Genomic DNA, 10,506 nt, shown 5'->3' with positions numbered 1-10,506 from the left:
AAGTAGATCAATTATTGTCTAAAAGCTTTTTATCTTTCTAGGTTGCCCCTTTATTAGTATTTGTTAGAGCATCCTTTTGTTTTGGACTTTTAAATCTATACTGTTGCAGTTTCTAAGTTACCAGCTTCTTTAGCACCTAGTCTGGAATACATGAGGCAAAAAGGAAACCCCAGGAACTCACCGTTATATTTTCTCAGGTCCTCAGGTTCCTAACCAGTCTGTCTTCTACCTTTCAAAGTCATCCTACATGTGTTTTATATATTATTTCAGTGTTTGTAGTGTACTTAGTGGAAAGAATAAGGAAGCATACATCTAATCCATCCTTCCAAATTCATACCCCTCTTTAATAGTATTTAAATTATAAATTTATTTTTTTCTAGTATGCTCAACCCAGGCTTTCATCTCTCTATCTGAGACTGTTACTTCAGCTGAGCTTGTTCATTATCATTATATAATACAATGTAAGTGATGTCTATAAAGGAAACATAACAATTAAAGGACGAAAATTTTGTGTGTGTGCACTTAATCACAGAACTCTAAGGATTTAAAAACACCCAGGCTGTGTTTCTAGGCCACGAAAATGGCTATATTTCTATCAATCTATGTATTTTTATGTTTCTGTCACCACTGATGATTGTCTGTGTCGATCAGAAAAACTTTGTGGCAATATACGTAAATTGTGAAGATGGCCACCTTTAGTGGAAAGACCTCATGGTTAGAAATTAATGAAAAGTAAAATTTTTTATGAATGTAGTTGAAGTTTAAACTAGCAATTTTAGGTTAAATAATAGTCAAAACTGGAAAGAAAGTTGAAATAAATAGCACGAGACCTCAATTCTTGTCAAGTTTTAGCCAGTAAATGGTAAAAAACCAAAGACAAATCTGTTTCTTTGGATTCTATTTTAGCTCTTGCAAGATAAAGGGATGGAAATAATATGTAATCTCTAAGGCTCCTTCCTGAATAATTGGATGGCATATGTATATCTAGTGGTTTAATTGTATGAAATACTGCTCCTTGATCATGGGACATCTCAGTCCTTATCATAAGAGGAGATTTAATTTTGTGTACTCAGTGCTTACTCTCCATCTCTCAATTCCTCTGGATATGATTGGATGAGCTAGCCCAACAATTGGTTTCAGTTTTCTTGTTATTATTATTATTGATAAAATAAGATATAATTAAGCATGACACCTAAATTCAGTTCTTTTTTTTTTAGAGATTATGGGTGAAATGTATTTGGACCACAAGATAGGGATTTGCACTCATGGATAAATAATAACAAAGTATCAAACTAAATATACAAGATTAATTAGAATGTTTAGATGTAATTTTGGTAGAAAAGTAAATATTTTTATTGTATACTGGTACATATTATTTCCTGGCATTAGCATACAAATGCTTCTGCAGGTGTGCATGCACACACACACGTACACACCGCCCCACATATTTTTACATGTATTAAAATATATTTAAGACACTGGCATTAGGTTTAAAAAATACTTGAATGGAACATGTTCCAGTATTCTATAATTGGGACAAGTCTGCAGTCTAAAGAATATTTGCCCAGCCCCTACAATTTCTACATGAGGCATGTAAATGGTTAGGTCTTAGAACAAACAAAATTATGCTCTTTTGCAATCATTGTAATCTAGGAGTTACATTTACATGGATCTGTCAGTTTTAATTGGATTTATAAGGTAAGGTTTATCTGTGATCATTTATGGGTGATCTAATTTTCCATTACTCAAAGAGCAAATCCAGATGCTATCAGAAACTCTTAATGATTTTATTCCTGTCTCCTCTGAGAAAGGAGAGAAGGATTGTGGCGAGACAATAGCAAATTTTAAATATTTTTATTAGCTTCTTTTTTCCAAATGTTTTTTTCTGTTGGCCATATCAACATTCAGAAACTAACTTCGGCATTCCCAAATGACTCACTTATCTTGATTATTCCTGTATAATGGTGGTGTTATTTTTCAGTGTGGGATCAAATGGCTTTTCAAAAGTGAACTCAGCTTATTTCATTATGACCGATTTTCTGATGTTCCATACAATTTTCACTGTAGAATGAAAGCAGCAGCATGAAAGTAATAACGGATTAATATTTAATATAATTTCTCAAATGATTGTTATTTATATTTATTATGATTCCACCTCAAACATGAATTTATTTCAAAAATAGTTTGTTCTAGAGGATTCAGGATTCTTCTAAATTATCTTGTGACCTGGGACACACTGTCAAGTTTTAGAAGAGATTAAGAGAACTAAATACATACGCCAAGTCAAGATTTAAGGCAAAACAGATAAAATGTGTAAAAAAAAAAAAAAAATCAGATCCGCCCCAAACATTCACTGAGAACTTATGTGCCAAAAAATTATTTTATTAACTCATTTTATGTAATAGTATTTATTTGTATATTACATTTTATTTTGGAAAATATAGGTAACATATTTATTTAAATATACTTACCTGTAATTACATAACTCTAATGTAAAGGATTATATTATAAAGCAGTTTAATCAACTTTTTTGTTTTAACAATATTCTAAGCCTGTGTTAGTTTATTCTCACTCTGCTGATAAAGACATACCCCTGGGCAATTTACAAAAGAAAGAGGTTTAATTGGACTTAGTTCCACGTTGCTGGGAAAGCCTCACAATAGTGGTGGAAGGCAAGGAGAAGCAAGTCACATCTTACTTGGATGGTAACGGGGCAAAAAGAGAGCTTGTTAGCGCAACTCCCATGTTTTAAAACCATCAGATCTTGTGAGACCCATTTACTATCACAAAAAGAGCACGGGAAAGACCTGCCCCCATAACTCAATCATCTCCTACTGGGTTCCTCCCACAACATGTGGGAATTACAGGAGCTACAAGATGAGATTTGGGTGGGGACACAGAGCCAAACCTTATCAAAAGCCTATTATTTTTCCCTTTTTCTAGCTAAGTATAATACCTTCATCATTATTTGATTTTTCATCAGTAAGACCTTTACTATATCTCAAAATTAGTATTCTAAGTATTGTTTAAAACTATTTTTATTGAGTGTATGTTAAGCCGTGAGTCTGTTTTTTTCTTCAGAAAAATAAGTACTTAATAAAGCCCTGTTTGTTCTTTGCCATTTGTAGGCTAAAATTAATTCAAATTTTTTTGACTATATAACTGCACTGGTCTTAACAGTTCTTCTTGCTTACCTACCACTTAGTCTTCCAGTGTAATATTTTCAGACCACAATATTTTCATGTCTCCCCTCTAAAACTTTTCTATGGCTTCATATTATACTGTGAAGAATACCCCAAATCCTTAACATAGTTTGTTGACTACAGGATCTGGTTTCTCTCCTACTTAGCAACCTCTTCATAGTGGTTCATGTGTTAGTTTGCTAACACTGCTGCAACAAAGTACTACAGACTAGAGACTTAAACAACAGAAATTTATTTTTTCATAATTTTGTCAGCTGGAAGTCCAAGATCAATGTGCTTACAGGTTTGGTTTCTCCTGAAGCCTCTTCCTTTGGCTTTCAGATGGCCACTTTCTCACTGTGTCTGCACATGGTCTTTCCTCTGTTAAGGTATCCCTGGTTTCTTTTTTGCTCTTATAAGGACACCTGTTATATTGAATTGGATACCTACTTTTATGATTCAGTTTAACCTTACCTCTTTATTGTTCCTGTCTGCAAATACAGTCACTTTGCGGGTGAGGGGTTCAACATAGAAATTTGGGGTAGACAAAATATAGTTAATACTAGTCCATCCTCCATGAAATCTCTGTTTTTGCTTGCTGTTTTATCCCCAGGGTCTGTCATCATACCTACATATAGCAGAGGCTCAAGAAATATTTGTTGAAAGAATTAAAGAATTAGTGAACTGGCTGGGTGTAGTGGCTCATGCTGGTAATCCCAGCACTTTGGGAGGCCAAGGTGGGTGGATCATTGGAAGTCAGGAGTTTGAGACGAGTCTGGCCAATTTGGTGAAACCCCATCACTACTAAAAATACAAAAATTAGCCAGACGCGGTAGGGGGCGCCTGTAATCTCAGCTGCTTGGGAGGCTCAGGCAGGAGAATCACTTGAATCTGGGAAGTGGAGGTTGCAGTGAGCAGAGATTGCACCACTGCACGACAGAGAGTGAGACTCCATGTCAAATAATAATAATAATAATAATAGTAATAAGTCAACCTAAATATTCATCATGTAATATGCATGCTTAAGCACTCTACAAGACTTCAGAAATAGAGATTAATAAGATAAGGAACCTATTTTCACAGTGCTAAAATAGGCACACACATACAGACACACTCATACCCCTAAATAAAATAGTATATAAAGTTATACTCTTTAGTTCTTTGGTTCAGATTTTTTTACGTTTAAGATGGTGATATGTTTATATTTAGAGGAGGTGCCCCATACATGCAAAGAACTGAACATAAACAGTGACTGCCCATTGAGAATAATTCTGTGAAGACTACACTCCCACTCCAGTTTCTGTGCAGTATGCCTTTGGCAGCTGTTCCAGTCTTGACCCAGGCTGACTTAGAAAGTGTAACTGCCTCATTCATTCTTGTCTTTTTGTAGGAGTTTACTGCAGTGATGACAGAAATGAAGTGCTATGGCACACAGAGGAATTTGCAATTAACAGTCTTCACATTAGAGAAAACATTTGAGCTCTGTGTTAAAGAATATGTAGAATATATCAGTAAGAAGAGCATAAGGAGGTCTTCTAAAAAGAAGAAACAGGCCAGGCGCGGTGGCTCACACCTGTGTTCCCAGCACTTTGGGAGGTTGACGTGGGCAGATCACGAGATCAGGAGATCAAGACCATTCTGGCTAACACAGTGAAACCCCGTCTCTACTAAAAATACAAAAATATTAGCCGGGCATGGTGGCGGGTGCCTGTAGTCCTAGCTACTCGGGAGGCTGAGACAGGAGAATGGTGTGAACCCGGGAGACAGAGCTTGCAGTGAGCCGAGATCATGGCACTGCACTACAGCCTGGGTGACAGAGCAAGACTCTGTCTCAGAAAAAAAAAAAAAAAAACCAGCATGATAAAAAATGAGCCTAGGAATATGAGCCTTTCTAGGCAGCTTTGTTAGGCTTGACTACATAATGAGTGCTGAAATAAGTGATACACACTAATGCACAAAAAAATTAGTTTGGGAAAGATTGGGAAAATTCATAAATGTTTTCTGAATAAATTATAACTTACATATTGTAAGTCTGGGAATATCATGATCACCTTTGTGTTTTAGAAATGTAATATGGCCACAATATGAAAGACAGACTAGAATGAAAGGAATGGTGGAAAAGGAAATGAGGGGATTGATGCAGTTAATCCGTATTTTTAACTGAAAAGAGCTATATGGTAGTTTTGTACATAGGTGATAGTATATAGCCTTGAATATTCTAATTGAAACCACAAACTGATTCCTGTACTTATAAGCTGCCATTATGTGATATGATAACGTTTACTGGCCAATATTTTCATTAAAACTATTTGGTAGTGCTAGCCAAAGACAGTCAACAAATACTAGTCTAGAAAGATATTTCTCTTTGGATAAATATGTGAGGGAGACAATATAAAGCAAAAGTTCACATGGAACATACATTAATAAAATACTGCAGAAGCAAAAAAAAGTGAATCATTCAAAAATGAAAAGGATACAAGACAAAAATAAAAGTTAAAGAAAAACCAAATGCAATAGTAGAATTAAAATTCATATTCTAAATATTAAAACATAAAAACATACAAGTAGTATTGACATTTCAGCAAATTGGATCAGTGATATGTAGGAAAAACATGAAGAAATCTCCAGGTGCCTGAGGGAAAAAAATGTGATGTATAATAAGTATTAAATGTGTATGAGAAATTTGACACAACAAGTAAATAAGAAAAGGAGAGGTTTGTTAAAAAGTAGTAATGAGAAAATGTGTAACTACTTGGAGAAAATTAGCATTAGACCCTCATCTGATATCATGCTCTAGAGGAAACTAAAGTCGGCCAGGAAAATGGGAGAGGGTAATATTTTACTGATCTCAGGATGGGGGATTACATTAAAGTTTACATAATATAAAATATCAAAAGAGAAAAAAATGAAAAATTTAAGGCCATGTTCAACTTTGTAATTCATAATGTACCGTATACATTTTTAAAACATGAAAAACCATGAATAATTATATATAATATTGTAATAAACTTAATGATAGCCTCTCACTTCTAATATTACATAACTTAATCCTCACACACAACCCTATTAGGTAGGTACTGTAGTTAGCCCCATGGCACAGGAGGAAGAAACTGGGGCACAGACTGGGTCTATAACTTCAGGTCGCAACAATGCCAAGTGTATAACCGGAATCTGAAATAAGGTAATCTTTCAATCCTGCATTTTCATCCTCTCCACAATTCTGTCTCTGTAATTTCTTTGTGAGCTAAGATTTGGCTAAAATTACAGAAAACAACTAGTGAAAGATTTAAAAGAAAAAGGTGGGGTATTGCTTCCTTTCCAACTTGGACCCGGCAGAATGGCTCCTACAAAGAAGGGTGGCAGGAAGAAAAAGGGCCATTCTGCCATCAACGAGGTGGTGACCTGAGAATACACCATCAACATTCACAAGCGCATCTATGGAATGGGCTTCAAGAAGCGTGCCCCTCAAGCACTCAAAGAGATTCGGAAATTTGCCATGAAGGAGATGAGAACTCCAGATGTGTGCCTTGTCTGGGCCCGAGGAATAAGGAATGTCTCACACCGAATCTGTGTGCAGTTGTCCATAAAATGTAATGAGAATGAAAATTCACCAAATAAGCTCTATACTTTGGTTACCTATGTACCTGTTACCACTTTCAAAAATCTACAGACAGTCAATGTGGATAAAAACTAATCACTGATTGTCAAATACATCAAATAAAGTTATAAAATTGCAAAAAAAAAAAAAGAAAAAGAAAAAGGTGGAGTATTATGTGGGCATTGGGTTATTCTTTTCAACTCTTCCTCCTCCAGCATTTTCAGTTGCGTGCTGTTACATATGATATCATTAGATCTTATCCTACAAAGTTCTATCTTAGAACACACATACACACAACATTCCCTAATCCAGAAATCAAAGGAAAATTTAGATGTACAAAGCCAGTTTTCTTAGAAGTAAAGGGAAATTATAAATCTTTCTATCTGTCCATCTATCTTCTTCTTTTTTTCTCTTTCCCTCTTCTCCTCCTCCTCCTCCTCTCTCTTCATCATTGTCACCACCACCATTTATATATCTATGTCTTATATACATAGCATATCTTTGATATCCCAAAATAATAGCAAATCTTATCTGTCAGTGATGGGGTTAGATTTTTTTTTTTTACTTTTTAACTTGTGGTATTCAGTATTTTCCAACTGTTCCGTAACAAATGAGAATTTCCTTAATTTTTAGATGTTTTGCATATTTTTTGATACTGTTTGAATGTGTGTCTTGCCCAAATCTCATATTGAAATGTAATCTCCAGTGTTGGGGTTGGGGCCCGATGGAATTGATTGGACCACTGGGGTGGTCTTCTCATGAATGGTTTAGCACCATCCCACTTGGTACTCTCCTCATGATTGTGAGTGACTTTTCATGAGATGTGATGTGGACATTTAAAAGTGTATAGCACCCAAGCGCCTCCCCCCTCTCTTTCTTGTTCCTTCTCTGGGCATGTGATGTACCTGCTTCACCTTCACCTTCCACCATGATTGTAAGTTTCCTGAGGCCGCCCCATAAGCCCACCAGATGCCAGCATCATGCTTCCTGTACAATCTGCATAACCATGAGCCAATTAAACCTCTTCTGCATAAATTACCCAGTCTCAGGTGTTTCTTTATGGCAATGCGAGAATGGACATTTAAAAAATTTAAATAAGGCCAGGCACAGTGGCCCACGCCTGTAATCCCAGCACTTTGGGAGGCCGAGGCAGGCGGATCACGGGGTCAGGAGATCAAGACCCTCCTGGCTAACAAGGTGAAACGCCGTCTCTACTAAAAATACAAAAAATTAGCCGGGCGTGGTGGTGGCCGCCTGTAGTTCCAGCTACCCGGGAGGCTGAAGCAGGAGAATGGCATGAGCCCAGGGGGCGGAGCTTGCAGTGAGCCGAGATCGCGCCACTGCACTCCAGCCTGGGCGACAGAGCGAGACTCCGTCTCAAAAATAAATAAATAAATAAATAAAATAAAAAAAATAAAAAAATAATAAAAAATTAAAGTGATTATGATTCAACATGGCATCAACATGCCATGGTCAAACAAAAATGCTAGTGATGATTCAGTAACAGTTAAATGTTTGCCACACTGAAACCTAAAGCTGACAATCTGATATGAACCTCTGAAAGGTACCTCTAAAATTATAAGATATATAAGTCTGAATTAAAAATAAACAACGAAATTCCTGGGTTCTGTCTCCTGAAATAAGACATTTAAAAAAAATGATGACACATCTGTTTCCCTTTGAAAACCATGGATCTTAGAAATTTGCATCTATATTAACCAGAAAGATAGATAGCAACCTCGCTACTTCGTGAGTTCTCATTTTAAACCATCTTTAAAAAAATCATTTTAATCATAAAAATGTCATCATAGTAAAATAAAAGCCAGGAAAAACTTCTATAATTCACCTATCATCTGATGACATTTTAGTCTGTATCCTTTCAGTATTTTCTCTAGGCATGTTTGTGTTTATTAGTTATCAAGTGTGTAAAGTAAAAATAGACATTTATACTTGTTTGGTTTCTGTGGGTCAGGGATTTGAAAGTGGCTTGGCTGGATATTTTTGATTAAACTCTCTAATGAGTTTACCATCCGATGTTGGCTGGAATTTTAGTCATTTAAAGGCTTTCCTGAGGTGGGAAAAATCATTGCCTAGGTAGTCAATCATGTGGCTGTCAGGTTGGTACTGGCTGTTGGTGGGAAGCCTAAGTCCTTTTCCGTAAGGGCCTCTTCGATTGGTTAGCTGAGTAGTCACCTATCTTTATGACTATTCCCTCAGCAAGCAATCTATGAGAACTAGAAGTGGGTATTTTTATGACCTAGTCCTGGAAGTCATGTGCCATAAATCTACCGTATACAAATGATTGTATCTGTGAGACAACATGGAAGGGCAGTACCCAAATATGTGAATAACAGGAGTCAAGTTTATTCTGAGTGCCATATTGGGGGGTTGGCTCCTACAGGTATGTATTAAAATGAATACGTTTTGGATTTACAAGTATAGTTTTTAATTTTTTTTCTTTTCTCTTTTTTTGTTTTTGAGATGGGGTCTCGCTTTGTTGCCCAGCAGGCTGGAGTGCAATGGCGCGATCTAGGTTCACTGCAACCTCCTCTTCCCGAGTTCAAGCAATTCTTCTGCCTCAGCCTCCAAAGAAGCTGGGATTGCAGATGCCCACCACCACGCCCAGCTAATTTTTGTGTGTGTGTATGTGTTTTTTTTTTTTTTTTTTTTTTAGTAGAGACAGATTTTGGCCGTGTTGGCCAGGCTGGTCTCAAACTCCTGACCTCAGGTGATCTGCCTGCCTCGGTCTCCCAAAGTGCTGGGATTACAGGTGTGAGACTCCGCGCCTGGCCAGTTTTAAATATTTTAATTTCTTTTTTTTAATTTAGTCGACTTTTCAAGTCATTAATAAACTTTGAAACATTCTGTTTAATTTCAAAATAATGTTTCATTATATAGCTATGTGCAATTGTATAGCCATAATTTATTTAACCTATATCCTCTTATTGGAACAATTAGGTTCTTTTGTTTGTTATCATTTTAAAACAACTGATGAGAAAATATAGTGCTAAATTTTTAGACAGAAAATAATTAATATTTGTTTGAACTGGGTCCAATGATACAAGTCTGAATGATAAACGTTATATTGACTGCTGTTCGCATAAAAAGTTATTTCAATTTACTTTCCCCTTATTTGAGTTAGTTTTTTTTCCAATTTGATAATCAAAGCATAGTTTATTTTTGTTTTAATTAATATTTCTTTGCTTGTTAATTCTTATGTTTTGGCTCTATTGAGGTATAATTGACAAATAGAAATTGTATAGATTTAAGGTACAAACATGATTATTTCATATATATAGTGAAATTATTATTACAATTAAGCTAATTAAACATTGATCATCTCACATAGTTACCATTTTAAATATTTTTTATGATGAGAACACTGAAGATCTATCTTATTAAAGTATTCAATACCATATTATTAATTATAGTTACTATGAGCTACATTAGATCCTCAGAACATGTTCATCTTATAACTCATGACCAACATCTCCCCAATTACCCCACTCCCAGTTCCTGAAAACTATTTTACTCCCTACTTCTATGAATTCAACATTTTTAGATTCTACATATACATGAGATCATATATTTGTCTTTCTCTGTCTGGATTATTTCATTTAGCATAATAGCATAATGTCCTCTAGGGCCATCTGTGTTGTCGCAAATAGCAAGATTTCCCCTTTTTAATGCTGAATAGTATTTCATTATGTATACATACCACAATTT

At 35.6% G+C, this 10,506-nt stretch overlaps 1 pseudogene; it reads left to right on the top strand.

Annotated features, from left to right (window-relative positions):
• Window positions 1-6,442: 6,442 nt before the first annotated feature.
• LOC134757097 (large ribosomal subunit protein eL31-like) lies at window positions 6,443-9,159 on the top strand (annotated as a pseudogene).
• Window positions 9,160-10,506: the final 1,347 nt, after the last annotated feature.

Source organism: Gorilla gorilla, chromosome 1 (assembly GCF_029281585.2).
Source record: "Gorilla gorilla gorilla isolate KB3781 chromosome 1, NHGRI_mGorGor1-v2.1_pri, whole genome shotgun sequence".
In the NCBI taxonomy this organism is placed as follows: domain Eukaryota; kingdom Metazoa; phylum Chordata; class Mammalia; order Primates; family Hominidae; genus Gorilla; species Gorilla gorilla.
The sequence above is the reverse complement of the archived record's forward strand: the minus strand, read 5'-3'. Positions and strand labels throughout refer to the sequence as shown.